Here is a 19,695-nt window from a genome sequence, read left to right as displayed (position 1 = left end):
GAGACCAAATGCATATAGTGCTGAGTTTTATTAATTTGCTTACGTATAGTATTATATGATTATAATGCACAATGTGCCTTATCCGAATATGTATGTGTTAATCTTATGTGCTTCTAAGCCGTTCCGAGGACATAAATGATAAATCGTAAGTATTTCGTTCAACTGGAAACTAATAATTATTTGATCATATCTCGTTTGGTATCCAAAACACTGGAATATATATTCAGCAACCTTAAGTGTTTCTTAGTTTAGGAAGCAAAGTTAGTAATTTTCGTATAATTCTGAAAATATGGTATATATGATGGAAATAAATTTACTTCGATTTTTCTTGCCGGTACTTTTTTCATTCGTGCCAATTAACTGAAATTAAGATTATTGACTATTGTTCGCAAAATGAAAATTGGTAATCATTTGATTGAATTGCACTTTTCATTTTAATCTATTATTATGTTTTCTAAATCCGACTGCGTCTTTTTATGCTCTACAAAAATGTTTTGAGCCATGAATAACATATTGACATATTGAAATCCATTTAAAATGGCTTACATTTTCTCCGCTTATCATAACATGAATTGCATTTATATCTTATTGTAAACTTTTGTATTCAACTACTATATAACTGTAATATCACTGCATATTTAATATATTTGTAGCTAGGAATTAAATTCATTGTTGTCTGTTTTCATATTTTAACTAAATATGATTGATAAAAAGAATTCTTTCGTTATTACAGATTTTCTGTCGGGGAAAACTTGGAAATAACTGCTACATTTAGTATATAAAAAACAACCAACTTACGAGGCGCAACAATAATTTACTTAGAAACACTTTACGGTACGTAAATTTTACTTGTATGTTTGTTAAATTAAGTGCGCTTAAGTGAAAGAAATTAAGAAAATCAATTCGATTGGGTATGTTTTAGAATTTTCCCAAAAATACCGAATAAGCAAAGAAAACTGAACAGAAATTAAGTCATAATAAAACCCAGACGAATTAAGACGCGACCACCACGGCTTAGATTGACGAAAATGTGAATATAAAGATGAAAAGTCGAAAGGGATTCCCAATATAGCTGAAGTTGAGTGACGTTGACTTTGTGCCTTTGGTAATAAAATACGGTGTTTCTAATTGCACTCAAGCGAATCGGATGACCAAGTAACTGAAAAACGAATAATAGTACTCGTATGCATATGAGTTAGTGAGAAAAAGTGATATTTCGTATTTTAAGCGAAATCAGTGTTTAAAACACCAAAAAATGTTTAGGTAAATATTCTTTATCGCAGTATTAAGTCGTTTTTCCATCATGCTTTAATAAGACTTAAGTTGGTTAGAATCGATCTAAGTAAATGATAAACGTAATAATAGGGTCTCTAGTTTTGTTCATTTCAATATAATATTTCAAATAAATGCATTGCATGCTATTGTGTAAGCAAATACATATTTATACTGCGATTATTTTATTAAAAACAATACGTAGAAGAAAAGTGCCGCTAAGAGAAAATATAATATTTATTTCATTAGCTAAGACGCTAGTTACCTGATTTATGTATAAATATGTGCATATGTACTATTATTTGTCAATAACAGTTACTTACAATCGCGAGCAGAATGTTGATATACAAGGAAAGCGTTAGGGTGGAATATTAAAAATGACCATAAATAAAATAAAGCATTTCGATTACATGATTTTCCTTTTATAAACGCCATTATAACAAAGGAATACGAATTGAGTAAAAATTAAAGCCGAAAGCATTCAATAAAAAATCTAGGCATGTACTACGACTACAGTGACTTACGTCGATCATCTTAGATGAATCAATACATTAAAGCTCTTATAGAAAAATTTTCAGGAGTCATGAGCCCAATTTACGTCCTGTAAATTGCTGCAGTGTTGATATGGCGCGATGTTGTTCAACGTGAGGGCAATTGTGGTAAAACGGAAGTTAAAGGAGGCAATAAAATGATGCTATAAAAACCTATGAATGGCACATTAAATCAATTGCCAAAAAATCTTAAACGAAATCATTTTCCTTACTCTAGCCACGATACATATATATAACATATGTTTGTGTATATGTACATGAAAGAAATGTAAACGAATCTGTAACTCTTATAAAACTCTAATGGTTGGGTGCATATAGTAGGACGTAAGTTAATTAAAAATATTAATCTAAACTGTGATATAGAAGTAACTAAATATAGCGAAATTATAGAACTCAATATTTTAAAACCCCAAACAGTGAATACAAAAGATCAAGATCAACTATATATTTTTAGAATCCAACTTGAATAATTATTTGCATATTTCTGTAGGTAAACACTCTTCAAATTATGTAGTTGGTGCGAAATATCATTAGGAAAAGATTTTCTGGAATCCAAAGAATGCAATGGTCAATATAAAACTTTGTCAACTCAAAATAAATTTATTCATTGAAGAAAATTGCTTTAATTTCAAAATGGCCATTTTCGAATTACCTTACAATTTAGTTGATAATTTAAGTAACGTCCTTAGACGAGAAAAACTGGCTTCTTATTACAAAAGGTTTGGATTTAATCTCAATATAAAATTTTTTTTTTTTGGATAAATCGACAGCTGATCCTAGGGACGTTGTTGGAAATGTTAATAGAACCACCATTTTCTTTTAAAATGATCGGGGTCAAGTGCTTCTCATTGTTCCCCTTAGTAAAAACACCATTCTTATTACATTTACAGTCACAGTTAATATTTGTTTTCCTATTTTTAAATGTAAAATTCTTCATTTTCCATGTTTTTGTTCTGAGTGTGCCTTGAATTTTTTATATAAGGAAATTGTTTATTGCTTTTCTTCGAAGGAAAGCGGGAGGTGATCTGTGATCACATAAAATTCATGACCACTTTATCGCCAGTGAAGATCTTTGTAGGCTTGACAATGTATTTGTATTTGGTAGCCAATAATGGAGATATGCAATGTATTTTTTAGACAGATTGTGGGCTCTGCAGTGTTTAATTACTTTCACCAAGGCATTGTATGTGGTAATAGTATTGTCATCGACTATTCCTTTCTAACGAAATTGTACAAAATTATAACAACAACAATACAGCTATTCAGCAGACGCAGCAATACAAGATAAAATGGTGAACTCTAGAGTGAATTAAATAATGTATAGCAACCGGTTGAATTTAGAGAAAATTTAGCTCATAAGGCTATTTCTATGACTTCATTACCGACGGTCTGTAAGTGTGTTAGTTCTTGATGGTTACTTGCCATCTTTTGTCGAAAATCTTTAAACTATTTCACTTGTTTTCATAATCGGATAATCGTTAAACTATTTAGTGGCTGTCAGGTAAATATAAAAAATTAATAATAGGGATTTCGAAATGCGTAGTAAGAAAAAGGAAGATATTTTACCTTGCATTCTCTATGAAAATAAAAATACAATAATAAAGATATCTTACAACATTTTAATCTACTTATATAAATTTAGAAAGTACTCGCTGTAACCTGTGTGTCACCTATACCTAACAAATGTACTAGTTCACTCCTCATTGAATATTCTTTTAAGCATTCTTGGTTATAAAAAAAAAATTAATTATAAAAATTCAATAGATTTTAAAATTGTGCTATAGCAATGGTTAGTTTTTATCCTGTTATTTTTTGTTTAGTTTGTCAGTTTTATTACCCACGATTTTTTCATTGACATCAATGCTGCCCAAAGTTTGCCGACAGGAGGGTAATGTTTCTTTTATCTTAATAAGAATATTTGACTTATACTTTGAATATTCGGTAATCGGTTGCTAACAATATGCACATGTGATATATTACCAAAAATATTAACATTACGTTTATAAATGCAAAGAAGATATTATTCTTATTTTTTAACTACTCGTATATGCGTGTGTTTAACTGATCGCTGTATGAGTGGTAGGTATTTAATGGATTCCCAACAACTTTTCAAAAACTGTTGGGCCACGCATCACGTAGTCAACGCCGCTAAAACATTGAACATCGGGTAATAAACTTTTAAATTTATATTTCAATTAATAATGTCGTTGGTGAATTGGACGTGGAAGAAAAGGCTATATTCAGAGAGAAAATACGGCGACATATGCATATAATTGCATGCTTGCAAGCAAGGAGTCTTTGACGTGGCTACAATTAAAACCAATAAAAAAGTGGGAACATAAAAATATATAAATAAAAAATCAAATAAAAGAAAACGCCAGCAGACATCGAATAGTGAACATCGGGCAACAAATCAGACATTTTAATGCATTTAATGCTCTTCTTTCAATTCTATCTTCTAGTATGTACTTGGTTTAAGATTGTTGGCGGATTCTGCCTTGAAGGTGCAATTGTTAAAATCACACATAGTTTTTAACATTTTTCTAACATTGCGGAAATATTTAAATATTTATCACTGCTTTCAACCTCCCGGAATTAATTTATCCACTAAGAATTATCGATCTCTAAAAAGAGAAAGTTTAATTTAATTTTAAATTATTCCTTTTATAAACAAAGTAGTATATTATGTTCGTACATTCCGTATTTTATATGAAATAATTATGAAAGAAAATCTAATTTATTATCTACAATAATTGCATTTGAGATATTCGAATGCATTTAAGTCTGGGGTGATATTTTGTTCAAATCAAATAAAATAATTTTAGTAGCGAAATATATTTGATATACATACATATACAAGATCAAGGTAAATGCTTCTCATGGAAGCAAAAAAAAAAGACATTACTGAATGTATTGGAAAGAGTATAGCACTGGAAGAACAGACACTTTGAAGGAATAGTCAAATGTTGGTTTGATTGTTTGTTTGTATGTATTAGATAATTCCGTTCAGTCAACCACCCAGATGAATCAATATTTCTCCGTGGAATGCCGCGATATGAAAGATGTGGACGAATTAACCTTTTCGATGGTAGGCATTACAGGCATGGCAACACACAAAATGTATTGCAGGGATGGTGTTATTTAAGGACTATGGTGAATTAACATTTTTAGGGCGGGTAGTCGCAAAGAGGGAGAAATATATACGTAACTCGAGCATGTTGAATTGTTTTCGTACCGTCAGTTAGTCATTCCGCGCCTATTTCGTTTACGTTGCTGGCGAATATTATTGGAAGTGTGTTGCATGTAGCATTTTAAAGATTATTGGGGTGTTGTTAGGATAGGGTCTTGTTGGTTTTAACAAATACTTTTTCAGACAGTGAAGTCTATGACGGACAGTTGCGTAGATATTTACTTGCGTAATATATAGTATCGAAAAGGGTGATTATGGGGTGATTGTTAATTCCATCAAGCTTATAACTGAGTAAAATTACTATTTGTTGTACTATTTCGTAGATATATTATTATATATATATATATATTGAAATATATAATGTATCAGTCCTTTGAGCTTTAGAATGAAATAACAGAGAACTCGCACTTAAAGTGGCATTCTTCTTCTTCTATACTGGCGTAGACACCGCTTACGCGATTATAGCCGAGTCAACAATAGCGCGCCAGTCGTTTCTTCTTTTCGCTACGTGGCGCCAATTGGATATTCCAAGCGAAGCCAGGTCCTTCTCCACTTGGTCCTTCCAACGGAGTGGAGGTCTTCCTCTTCCTCTGCTTCCCGCGGCGAGTACTGCGTCGAATACTTTCAGAGTAGGAGTGTTTTCATCCATCCGGACAACATGACCTAGCCAGCGTAGCCTCTGTCTTTTTATTCGCTGAACTATGTCAATGTCGTCGTATATTTCGTACAGCTCATCGTTCCATCGAATGCGATATTCGCCGTGGCCAACGCGCAAAGGACCATAAATCTTTCGCAGAACTTTTCTCTCGAAAACTCGCAACGTCGACTCATCGGTTGTTGTCATCGTCCAAGCCTCTGCACCATATAGCAGGACGGGAATTATGAGCGACTTATAGAGTTTGACTCTAGCACCTGTAATCCTGCGTTGGATTTCCAGGCTGACATTGTTGGTGGTGTTAATGCTGGTTCCTAAATAGACGAAATTATCTACAACTTCAAAGTTATGACTGTCAACAGCGACGTGAGAGCCAAGTCGCGAGTGCTACGACTGTTTGTTTGATAACAGGAGATATTTCGCCTTGCCCTCGTTCACTGCCAGACCCATTTGCGTTGCTTCCTTGTTCAGTCTGGAGAAAGCAGAACTAAAGGCGCGGGTGTTGAGGCCGATGATATCAATATCATCGGCATAAGCCAGCAGCTGTACACTCTTATAAAAGATTGTACCTGCTCGATTAAGTTCTGCAGCTCGAATAATTTTCTCCAGCAGGAGATTGAAGAAATCGCACGATAGGAAATCGCCTTGTCTGAAACCTCGCTTGATATCGAACGGCTCGGAGACGTCCTTCCCGATCCTGACGGAGCTTTTGGTGCTGCTCACGGTCAGTTTACACAGCCGTATTAGTTTTGCGGGGATACCAAATTCAGACATCGCGGCATAGAGACAGCTCCTTTTCGTGCTGTCGAAATCAGCTTTGAAAACGACGACGAGGTGATGTGTGTCGATACTCCTTTCACGGGCCTTCTCCAAGAATTGGCGCATTGTGAATATCTGGTCGGTTGTTGATTTACCAGGTCTAAAGCCACACTGGGTCCAAATCAGTTTGTTGACGGTTGGCTTTAATCTTTCACGCAATACGCTCGACAGAACCTTATATGTTGTTAGATGTTGAGGAGGCCAGCTTATCAAGCTCTTCGTACTCACGCATTTCGGCCTCTTTCTTTTGCGTCTCGCTTCCCTCTTCAACTTTCGGTATCTATCCTATCCCGCACGTGTTGTGGTCGATCGTAACGTTGCGAGGTAGGCAGCCTGTTTTCTCTCCGCTGCGACACGGCACTCCTCGTCGTACCAGCTGTTCTTTTGCACTTTCCGAAAACCAATGGTTTCGGTTGCAGCTGTACGCAGGGAGTTTGAAATGTCGTCCCACAGTTCCCTTATACCGAGTTGTTGACGAGTGCTCTCAGAGAGCAGGAGTGCAATCCGAGTAGAGAATCGTTCGGCTGTCTGTTGTAGCTTCTCGACGTCGAACCTTCCTTGTGTTTGTTCGCGTGCGTTTTTTGCTGCACAGAGGCGGGTGCGAATTTTGGCTGCAACAATATAGTGGTCCGAGTCGATGTTAGGACCTCGGAGCGCACGCATATCTAAAACACTGGAGACGTGTCTTCCGTCTATCACAACATGATCGATCTGGTTGGTGGTTTTTCGATCCGGATCCAGCCAGGTAGCTTGATGTATCTTCTTATGCTGGAATCTAGTACTACAGATAACCATATTTCGGGCGCCGGTGAAGTCGATCAGCCTCAACCCATTTGGGGATGTTTCCTCGTGGAGGCTGAATTTACCGACCGTAGTGCCAAAGAAACCTTCTTTGCCCACCCTGGCGTTGAAGTCGCCAAGCACGAATTTGACATCGTGGCGGGGGCAGCTCTCATAAGCGAGCTCCAAGCGCTCATAAAAGTCATCTTTGGTCACATCGTCCTTCTCCTCCGTCGGGGCGTGGGCGCAAATCAGCGATATGTTGAAGAACCTCGCTTTAATGTGGATTGTGGCTAAATGTTCATTCACCGGAGTGAATGATAGTACTCGGCGACGGAGTTTCTCTCCCACCACGAATCGAACACCAAACTTGCGCTCCTTTATATGGCCACTGTAGTAAATGTCACAAGGACCTACTCGTCTCTGTCCTTGTCCCGACCATCGCATTTCTTGGACGGCGGTGATGTCAGCCTTTATCTTTACGAGGACATCTACCAGCTGGATAGCGGCACCTTCCCAATTAAGGGACCGGACATTCCAGGTGCATGCCCTCAAATCATAGTCCTTATTTCGTTTGCCATGGTCGTCATAAAAAAGGGGGTCTCTCATCCGAGGCTGGTTGTTACTATTCGCTGGGGTTGTTTTTTTACGTGGCGGGTCCCAAACCCAGCGCACAACCCTATGCAGGGGATATTTCGCCTTCTCACTTTAGCTCGCCTTCAAACGGATGTTTTTAGGCTACCCAGAGGATACTTGGTCAAAGACCGGAAGTCGTGAGCTGCTTGAGTCATATATAAAAAAATCGTTTCTGGCCACTCCCAAGTGAATGGCGATCAGAGAACTTTCTTCCCTTGCGTGAACTTCTACACATGACTCCATCCTCCAAATATCAAATATATCAAATAATAAAAATCCATATTTCCGTATTTCCGTGCAGAGAGAAATAATTATGCAAAATTGGGCTTTCAATAATACGAATTGAGAAGGTGGGTATAGAATTTGATAAGAGACAACAATAATTGATGAAAAAGAGCAATTAGCTCTAACTCCTAACATGAACTCCTTTGAAAATGTGTTGAGAGATATATATTTTTGGAAAAATACCGATTAATAATCGCAATTCATCTTTATTCATCTTTTTTTTTATGACATGTTGCTATTATCGTGAACAGAATAATGCTAAAAAAATTTCTTCAAAAAGCTATTTTGTTAAATTGAAATAATTGCTCATTTGGTAATGCTTGCTACTATTATTCTATTTAATTTAATTTTTTATTTACAATACAGCTTCTATTAATGGAACTGCTTTATTTTTAATGCTAATCTTGGACAATTCTAGTTAAATCAAGCACTGCCTTTTAATTCGTCATTCGTGCTCTCACTGGCACACTTCACTCAATTCCTAACATTGCCATAAAACGAGCTACCATAAACATACTATAATATTAACACATTATAAAACAATTAACACGGTAAAATAAGCCATAAATAACCAACGCATATTAATATCAAATAAGTAGTTAAGAGTCGAAATGTAATAAACATGCTGAAATAATAAATAAATAAACATGGTTTTGGCAAGGAAAAAAAAGAACTTATATTACCCATAAGTACTTACTATAAAACAATAAAATTTGAATAAATATTAACAAGTAAGGAAGGCTTGAGTTTGAAGAGAGTCGAAAATTAGATTAATTCGCATTATGCGTGAACATTTCCTCATTTTCATTAACTGAAGCTATTATATGTGTTTGTTTGAAGACGAGTTTAAATGGGAACACTTCTCGTTTCTCTCTTCAGTTCTCTATATCTTTCCCATCCAGTGTTGTGGTCGATTCTAACGTTGCGAGGTAAGCAGTCTGTTTTTTCTCCGCAGCGACTCGTCAAGAAACCAATGGTTTCATTTGTAGCTCTACATAAGGAGTGAAAAATCGTTCAGCTGTGTGTTGTGATAGCAGCTTCTCGACGCCTAACCACCTTTGTGTACGTTTTTTGCCGTACAGAGGCGGGTGCGTATCTATATGGCCACTGTAGTAAATGCCACAAGGACCTACTCGCCTCAGTCTTTGTCCCGTTCATTGTACTCCTGAATGTAAGCCTTTACTTTTATAAGGAAATCAACCAGCTGGGCAGCGCCACCTTTCCAACTAAGGAACTGGACATTCCAGGTTCTTGCCCTGAAATCGTAATCCCTATTTCGTTAGCCATGGTCCTCATCAAAAGGTAAATCTCTTATCCGAGGCTCTACTTTCATTTTCATTGCGGGTGTTTCTTACGTGGCGCGCAGCCCTGGGAGGGATGTTTCGCTTTCTCACGTTAGCTCGCCTGCAAACGGATGTTTTTGGCTACCCTGAGGATACTTGGTATAAGACCGGAAATCGTGAGCTGCTTGAGCCGTATGTAAAACAATCGCTTCTGGCCACTCCTAAGTGAATGGCGTTCAGAAAACTTTTCTTACTTGCGTGTATTTCTACACATGACTCCACCCTCCATATAGGCGGGCAAGGTAAACTAAATTTCATTTCAACATCGTCATTGTGCCTCAGTATAATATTAAAGTTCTAACTACATAATTTTGTACTTTAACTCCAAGTCGTTTTCTTCGCCGAGTGTCATTTATGATGGAAATAAGTTGAATGTTTAAATTTAAATTTTTCGCTGGCTTATTTAATCTTAAGTATATTAATTAAACTTATTTAGAGTCACTTTATACAAATCCGAAAAGGATTTCTTGCGGTAATAGTTTAATTATGTCTTATTTATTATATTTCAGGTATAATATAGTAAATATAAATAATTATTTAAATTTATTTTAATTTTAATGTGTCTTCAGCGTCGTCTTGTGTCGCGTCGTTGTACGAGGTGTCTTCAAAAAGTATCGCGAATTTTGTGTTTTTTCAGAAATTATTTATTTATTCATGAATATCTATTTTGTCCCCTTCAAAGGAATCCCCATTAGATATTATACACTTGGGCCAACGGTTTTTCCAATCTTTGAAGCACTTCAAAAGATCAGTTTTTTATCTTCTTCAGCTCCTTCTTCGATGCCGTCTTTATCTCGTCAAGAGAAGCGTAACGTCGTCCTTTCATGGGCCTCTTCAGTTAAGGGAACAAGAAAAAGTCACAGGGGGCCAGATCTGGGGAATACGGTGGCTGCGGCATCATTAGTGTGTTGTTTTTGGCCAAAAAGTCGCGCACAAGCAACGATGTGTGAGCAGGGGCGTTATCGTGGTACAATTTTTTTGATAGGTAAAAATCGAAGACGATCCAAAACACGTGCAAGCAAAGCAGCTGTCAACAATTAATTGAACATTCAAAATGGCCGAGCTTGTCGGCATAAGTGAGAGGCATGAGTACCAATATAACGCCACAAAAAATTCGAAATTCGAATATTCAAATTCGCGATACTTTTTGAACACACCTCGTATGGGCAATTTACGGCTTGTCCATAAGTCTACATCTTTTATTAGCCAGGCCGTCCATCTGCCGCGACTTTCATTCCCCCGTCTTTGTTGCCATGTTGTTATTGTATCTTTCCTTATTTGTTGTATTGCGCTCTTTTCATTTTCGGATGATTTCTTTAGATCCCACAGTTTTTTTCTTTCACATGCTAGAAAGTCAAATGGGTCATTACCGCTTATAACTAATATTGCATCGCCTGATACTCTTCGGTAGGCCGAGGTCTGCGGTGCGGTGCCCTCTGGCCACTACCTTACGCCGGTTTTCCTTTTTCAGCGCGTCTGCCCAGATCTCATCTCCATAAATAAGATGCTGATAGTCGTCGGCATTGTGAGCTTTCTCTTTACTTAGCTAGGGCTTCTTATGTTGGCCATTAATCGCCTCAGTTGAGAGGTGATCTTCGCTGCCTTTCCTGCGGCGTACCTGCGGCTTACCCATATAGCGCAGTAGCTTTGTTTTCTCCGTAGCGAGATGGAGGTTAGGTTTAGCTTTCTTCGCGCTTCTTCTGTATCCCTTGCTGCCGCCGTATAATTCATCTGGCATTTCTAGTTTTAATATACTTCATAGCTAATGTACCATAAGTCTGGGCCTTGAATGGATTCTTGTGCTGCTCTTGACGTAACCGCTATCTATCGTGATCCCTCTTTAGTTTCATACAGCCAGTAGCCAAGTTAGCAATAGTAGACAAATGAATGATTGTTATAAAATTAGTTCTTATGAAAAAACTCTTCGATACGACGAGATACCTTCACGAAATTTGGTATGGATTATTATCTTAGGCAACGTTATAATCTACTAACATATCTTATCTGGCCACAAAGTCTTAAAGCTGCCACACAAACTGGACGATCAAATTGAAGTTTTCGTATGGGACTTTTTATTTATAAAGGGTATTCCAGTAAAGTTGTTATATGTATATTGTTTTTGTAATTAGCAGTGCTTATAAATTCAATCGGGGAACTCTTCTAAACTGCGTTCAGGTAGGCATGTTAATAAGCCTATATACATATATTTATATGAATCGGAAATACTGTTTTAAGTAATAATGAATATAAATACCATGCAAAAAGAAGCACCACATTATTACTTTGGCAGGACCACATTATGTTGTAACCACACTAAACATATGAAAAAAATATAGGTACGTGAACATTATGATGTTATTGGATATGATTACAGCTGGTTCAACCCTGCTTAACATAGGACCACGCACCAAACTATGTATTGTATTTTGTTTAATCCACCATATATTCTAATTACACCAGACAATCAATTATTGTGATATTATTAGACCACGCTTTTGACGCTTTCAAAGGTGACATACATATAATATAAATTATTTAAATAATTAATTTAAAAGACTAAATAAACAATCTTTTAAAATATAAAACAAATGTCTCTTATTTAATATTCTTAATTGTTCTCATTTTATTCCGCCTCTATATTTGAAAACGTTATTATCTCCTCTCGCTTGTTGTATTTGATGCAGTCATCATTTATATAAATATCTAAATAAGCGATATACATTTAAAATTCAATTACTAAAACATTATTGAGGGACACATTGACATATACTTTCGGACAAAGGTCAACTATAAGAACTGATTGTACATATTCGGTATCGGGAGGCAATTTTTGGTCATATGGTGGTACACCTCAAAAACGCTATTCGTATAAAGTTTCATCTTGATATATTAATTGATTCTTGATTTGCATACTGAAGAGGGAATGTTACATAGGAAGTAGTTTCGATTCCGCTCATTTTCAGACAGTAATATAAAAATGTCAAAGGAATGTTATGTGTCGAATTTGGTTGAAGTCGGTAGAGCTGGTCCCGAGATATGTGATTTTACCTGAAAACGGGCGATGCCACACCCATTGTGTAATTTTGACCCCGGTTCCTTTAAAGGCTTCTCATTAAACTTTGGGGGTAAAATTTAATGTATTTACAATCTGTCAAGTAAGAGCGTGGTCGTGGTTATTTATAAAAAAATTATTTTATGAAACAATGAAATATTTATATATATATACATTGTACACATTACAAACAATGATGCAATTTGGTCAATGATGTGTCCAGTCACCATCGGCGTCGAGTTGCCTGGCATTTCCGAGGCATGCTTTCTACTAATTTGACGGCGCATTCTAGTGGCAAGGATCTCCAGATCCGACGAATTTTGTAAGACAATTGCTTCAAAGTGTATGTGTGTCTTCCACGAAGCTTCTGTTTAATATATGCCAACACATTTTCAATAGAGTTTGCATCGGGCGACTGCGACGGCCAATCCAATGTAACGATGCCAGATTGAGTTTTCCACTGAGTACAGAGCTTACTGCGGTGTTTAGGGCCGTTCTTCTCCTGCAGAATCCAATCTTCTTTTTTTGTGATGAAGATGGAATATGGCTGTAAAGCCTTTTTGTAGATTTTTATCATTTTCTCGGCATTTAGGTTGTCAGTAAAGAGGTGCAAAGTGCCGAATCCCTGCTTTAAAAAGCAGCCCCAAAGATGCACCTTTATTCCATGTTTTACGGTCCGCTGAATAAGCCTATTGATGGAAGTTGACCAGGCTCTCGTGAGAACAGAACGTGCCCATATAGAGCATTCATCAGTAAAAATGACATTTTTAAAATCTCTATCAATATTCTCATGCGCCCAAGCGAGTCGTTTTTTCACAAGTTTTTTAGTCAACAAAGGCTTTTTCATTGTGTTGCGCCATTTCAGATCATGAGTATGAAGAATGGTTACCATAGTTTCTTAGGATATATCTAAACCTTTTGCCATTAATTTTCCTTGTCCTTGCCGCAGTGTTAAAGCAGGATTCCACGAAAACAGGTTCACTATACTTTACTGTCACCACTTCTTTGTAGAAATGTTTTAATTTTTTATACTATCACATCAATTAATATTAAGGTATACGCTGGATTTTATCCGTTAGACCCAAGAACACACTGTTATTGGAGAGATCCGCTCTTTAAAACTGATATCATTTGACATAACGCACTCATAAAAATATTTTTTCCTAATTTCAATAACAGATCTCACAGATTGACTGACACTTTTGCCGTGGACGCTGATTTCCACATATTCGTTTATTTTTGAAAGGGGATATGGCATACCTTAGGCACAATTTATGCAATTTTTAATCCAATATCTTTATTGGGCTGTGTTCTACCTATATTCTTTACATTGTACTATATATACATGAAGTAAGCGTAGTTGTAATACAAGATCTTAGGGATAGTATAATGCGAACAATTTGGTTAAAATTTGCAGAGTGGTTACAGAGATATACGATTTCATTTAAGAGTGGGCAGTGTCACGCCCATTGTCCAATTTTCACACTGGCTCCTATGTGGCTCTTTCGTGTATATCGGTTGTGAAATTTGGTGCTTCAGATTTTTTTTATATATCAAATATCATGTAGCTGCCATACAAACTGATAGATCAAAATGAACTTCTTTTATAAAGTTTTTATTATTCATCCCATAAGAATTATTATTCTAGGTAAAATTGCAATCTCAAAACAAGTTGTTCAGACCATACATATGTACATATACCAACACAAATTGATCGATCAAAATGAAATTTTTTATAGAAACCTTGTAATCTGTGAAGGGTATTGCAGCTTTGGCCGTTTTAAATTTTTTTTTTAACTTCAGCCCACTGATGTCCCTTTCTACTGAGATATCTTGCATAATAGTTTTATATCTTAATTCGTGCCTTAGTTACTAGCACATTATAGAGTTTTGAATAACTGCGTTTTGTGTCGCAGAGGGTCGTTTCGCTCATCTGCAATGTCAATCTTATCATGCTTCAAAGAAACATCTGTACACAGTTTTATAACAATATCTTAATTTTTACTTAAATTATCGCTTCCACAGATGGGCGGACAGGATTTCAACTCGTTTGGTTTCCTCAATTATTTGAATATATAATTCTGTAGGTTGGTAGGTTGTAGCAACATGTTGTAAATAAATGTAAAATTTCAAATGGATTTCAATAATACTTGATAACTTATTTCAGGTTATAGAATAACATAGTTTCATTACTAAATTTCTCGTTTCAGAGATATTTATATTTAGATCAAACTAATTAACTCAAACAACATATATGTACAAGGTGCGTTCCAAAGTAAACTTTTTGAATCTAGCGCCTTATCTATATGTCGACTGATGCGTTAGAATCTGCTATCTTTATCGATTGTCCAGTGAGAATTTCATGATATTTCATAGATTGGAAGTGAAGTTATTGCGTTTTAAGTGTCAGTTTGTTAGTGTTATGAGCTTCGAACAAAGAGCCAACATTAAATTTTGTTTCAAAATTGGTAAACCTTTTACCAAAAAAAAAAATTCCGCATGAAGAAGTCAAAAGTGAGTTGTTTTTATGATTCCAAAGGTATTGTCCACAAAGAATTTATTCTACCCGGCCAAAACTTTAATGCGGTATTCTACTTTGGAGTTCTGAAACGTTTGGTGCGCCATATTCGACGTGTTCGACGCTTGTGACCGATTATTTGACCAAAAATCACCTTTTAACCCTTAACCACTCCTCTTATTCACCTGATATGGCACCGTGCGACTTCTTCTTTCCGGAAAAATGCATTTGCCAATGCAAGGCATACCGGCGGCCATACCGGCCAACGAGCTAAAACACTCGTTCGACACTTTTGGACCGTGCAAAAAGCTTAATTTAAGCAGAAGGAGGCTATTTTGAAAGACTGTTTTGAAAAAAATAAAGTTTTTTTCCCAAAAAAAACATTTGTTACCAAACTTGTACTCTACCAACGGTGCTCAGTATTTGAAACAATAGCCGGTCTCGGAACTTCAACTAATTTTTTTCTTTCCCATTCCAACGCTTACATATCTCAATTGGTTCATCTTCCAAAAATGTTGACAATAACTGAAATGGCTTATTATCCAGCCAGCGGGCCAGGCCTTATGAAGGGCAAGTTTCTTCACCAACGTAAAGCGCAAAATCATAAATAATTCCTGATGAGCTTGCGCGTGTGAACATTTGCATTGTCCCTGCTTGAGAGATGATCTTCCTAAAATAAGGGATTAACCTGATAATTGAAAGCTTTTATTTATTAAATTTGCACAACACTGAACTTCCCTTTAGTCAGTTTGCCATAATTATTATCACTTTTAGATGTTTGCTTTAACTTATCAGAAAACTGGAATGAATTTATTTAGTATTTTCTCAAATTTGTTCCTCGGCATCGAAGCTGTTTGTTCTAAAAACCGGCAGTTGGACTACGTTCAAGTGCAACAAAACTCCAAGAAAAAGATGAATATCTTCATTTGAGCAATTGAGTTCACTGGCGGACTCTTTAAGGGAATACATATTGGTCTTTTCCACAATCAATTTGATTAAAGCATCATCGAAAAAATGGTGAAATATTGAATTGGCTTATTTAATATGTTAGTGTCTTCTTTGGACTCTTTCTTGAACTATGTATGGATGTCAGATAACAGCGTGAATGCACTATCTGTGCAAAGTTTTGTTCAGATATCCTTATTAGGTCTTGATTTGTATAATTTGATGTATGGGAAGCAGTTGAAGTTGTAGTTAGATTTCACCCATTTTAAATTATGATATAAGAAATTAGTCGATTGTTTTACTAATTTTCACTTTTTTAACTAAAGATGTCTTGCTTCATTTTTCATTTTGATAACTAATTTGTCGTTTAGTTATAATTTTTATAGTTTTTCGCTTAGCGACATGTTATGGGCGTGGTAGTGATACGATTTTTTCCATAACAAATATAAACTGACACTCGCCAATTAAAACAAGTTGTAGCTTGCACTGACGGACGGAGAGATATTACATATATATATATACATATATAATATGTATATATATACTATAATATATAATATATATACATAATATGTCAAATCAACAATATTATTATGTTATCTGTGTTTCTATATGAATATATGCGCAAATGCTTGGCTTTACGATGGAGACATTTTTACGCCCGATATAAAGAGATAAATTGTTTATAATAGTTTAAATGGATATATTTTATGTATGTTCATGTATATTACTGTGGTTTGCTTTTCCAAAAGAGTAACGTTCAAAAATTCAAAAACAAATATTCTAAAAATCTATACAATTAATTCGTTTTAGAGAATCTTAATAGCACTAACTGTACTTGTTTAGTAAAATAGTATATGACTGCCTTAGGTAAGGTTTTTCCCCAAATTAAATATGGGTTTTCAGTATTTTTTTGTTTAAATATCATATAACTAGCCTTAAAGTTTTTTTTCAGAAAATTCTTTAACTACGTAAGCTCATAAAAATATATGATGTGGCATATATATATTTATATGTATGTATATGTATATCTTTTATTAAAAGGTGTGGGTATAGTCATGCACATTAAACTTTTATACATATATGTACATGTATACGCACACTCATGTTTTTGTAGGTAGAAAGGAATCTTATCAAAGCAAAAAGCATAAGTAGACAATAACAAAGTTTGTTGGCGTGAATATATCGCCAATCTTTAGATATAGATGGAGCCCTTTGATTCAATAAGTTTAAAAAAAGTTGAACGCAGACGTATGACTCAAATGTGGATACGCTCATTATAAACCTTCTCTCCTATGATAAGAGATTCAGTTGTTTAGTCTATAAAGCGCATGCGCTACTATATGTATATGTTGAGTGATAATCTATAGGTTATCTTATAATATTTTGAATTAGTTTCAAAATTATTCGATTTCGGTTAATATTATTATTTGTGTTATTAGTATTGAAATGTAAATATTAATATTTTGAAATAACTATATTGGTAAACTTTTGACAAATATTGTAATATGCAAGGGTATATCTTGCTGTGTTTGAAAACGGAATTCAAATTTCCATATTAAAATTTCGTTTTGAGTTCAAACTGTTTTAAATCTTGCATAACGAGGTAGAGTCAGAAACGGTGTAAGAGCACAGTTCACTGCTCTTTATAATAGAGAGAATTCAATGTCATGGCAACGCTTTCTTAGGCTAGCGTCAATATTCAAATTGAGCGTTTCAAGTGGGGAGTATGCATAATCGACACAAATACACTTCAGAATCTATGTACGTGATCATATACGTATAGAAAATACGTGTGAGGTGTAGGGAACATGCGTCTGAGAATATAATATACGTATAAGGTCGACACTGTTGAAGAAAGGTCTTTATTTGTAGAGGGCGGATATGCTAGTTTTAGTGAAATTTTCAGAAAAGTTTTCAATGGTTATATTCATGTAATACATCTGGCTTCGATAGATATATTCCTTTTTAATCAATCAATCTACTTAAAGATTTCCATAAAAGAGTGTTAGACAATTGTAGAGAAATAATTTGCATTGCAATGGGGTGAATAATTGTAGTTGTGAGAAAATCATATCTCCAAAGCACATGTGTACATGTGTACAATGTGAATAGAATACCTATGCTCTATGTGTGGGTGAGAGAACATCCTGTCGTGCGCTCAGAAATGTTTGTTCACGTATTGCAACACGCACTGCTTGAATATTACGTATACATATACGAGCGGCACATATACAATACGTGCGGTTTATTGGGAGCTCGCTCACGCTAGTGGAAGAATTGCTTGACTAGCGTTTGCCTTTGTTCGCACACCGAGTGCGCCGGAGTGTTATATCTTAACGACGAAGCTGGCGCTGTTTTAAAGTATGCTCGCTAGTGGTGGCCTTGCGCATAGTGTATTGAGGCGCGAGCATTTAGAAGTGGTGCGGTGCTGCGCGGAGGAATGTCGCAGGCAAATAGTCATTTCGATTCAATTGTGTTGCGTGTGTTGACAAAAGAATCTCTGTTTTCAGTGTAGATTTGTACTCCGCATAGCACAGTACGAAACATACGCTTGAAGCGGTACTTGAAACGTGTAGTATAGCACAACAATAGCAGCGTCGAAACCAATTGATACGTCGGAGATTTATCAATAAGCTAAAAAAGTGTCAATTTTTTTAATTGAAATCGACATCGCGTTGTATTGTTCTTAAAAGAGGGGAAACAGTTTGGAATGATTGCAATCATTCACTAAAATTATTGAATTTCAAATAAAAAATGTGGTGTTAAAATAGTCGGTATTTTTGGTGAATGCAAAACATACCCAGTTCATAGAATTACCTAAATTTACAAAATATTTAAGCGTATAAAGTTAACGAATTTATTTATAAACATTGAACTAAACAAGTCGCTTTTTTCTTTCAACAATGTTACTTTGCCACCCAAATTGAAATCCACCTGCTCCATCTATATATATGTATATCTGTGCCGCAACAAATTGAACATCTTACGCATTCTCTATTAAATGAAACAATAACATCAACGGAAACCGCTCAACCTGTCTTCAATCGGAGATCTGCGAAAATTTACAAAACTAAAAAACAATATAAATTTGTGTTTGTTTTGATCGTAAAATGAATTTTATTATCGGCACCGGCTACAAAAATAACTTATACGGCGGTCATAAACACTTGGACATATGTTCTACCAATACAACTAACATACAACAAATAAAAATAAATAAATTTGGAAACAAACAATAATAAAAACAAAAAAACTTTGAATTGCTTGTGTAATTTGTTTCCCATGAATGGACTACTTCTTAATTGGAAACCATAAACTCACGCGTCGCGCTTGTTCATTTGTCATTTTATGGGCACTGGAATACCCCCAATAAAAATATTTGCTACACTTCGAAATAAAAACAACACCATCAACGAATGTGACAATTCACTGAAATCGATCATAAAATGACGTCAAATCTCAAATCGCGGTTAACTATTTTTCAAATAAATGTTTTAAATCTAAATTAAATTATTAAATACAAAAATTTTGCGACTTACCAAAATATAATAAAAATGAAAAAATATTAATTAACATTATGGAAACTTTAACGTGAACATGCAATAAATCAAACAATTGTAAAAAATATTTAAAATGTTTGTACTAA

The sequence above is a fragment of the Bactrocera dorsalis genome, chromosome 2 (assembly GCF_023373825.1).
Source record: "Bactrocera dorsalis isolate Fly_Bdor chromosome 2, ASM2337382v1, whole genome shotgun sequence".
NCBI classification, from domain to species: domain Eukaryota; kingdom Metazoa; phylum Arthropoda; class Insecta; order Diptera; family Tephritidae; genus Bactrocera; species Bactrocera dorsalis.
This window is presented reverse-complemented; position numbering follows the sequence as displayed.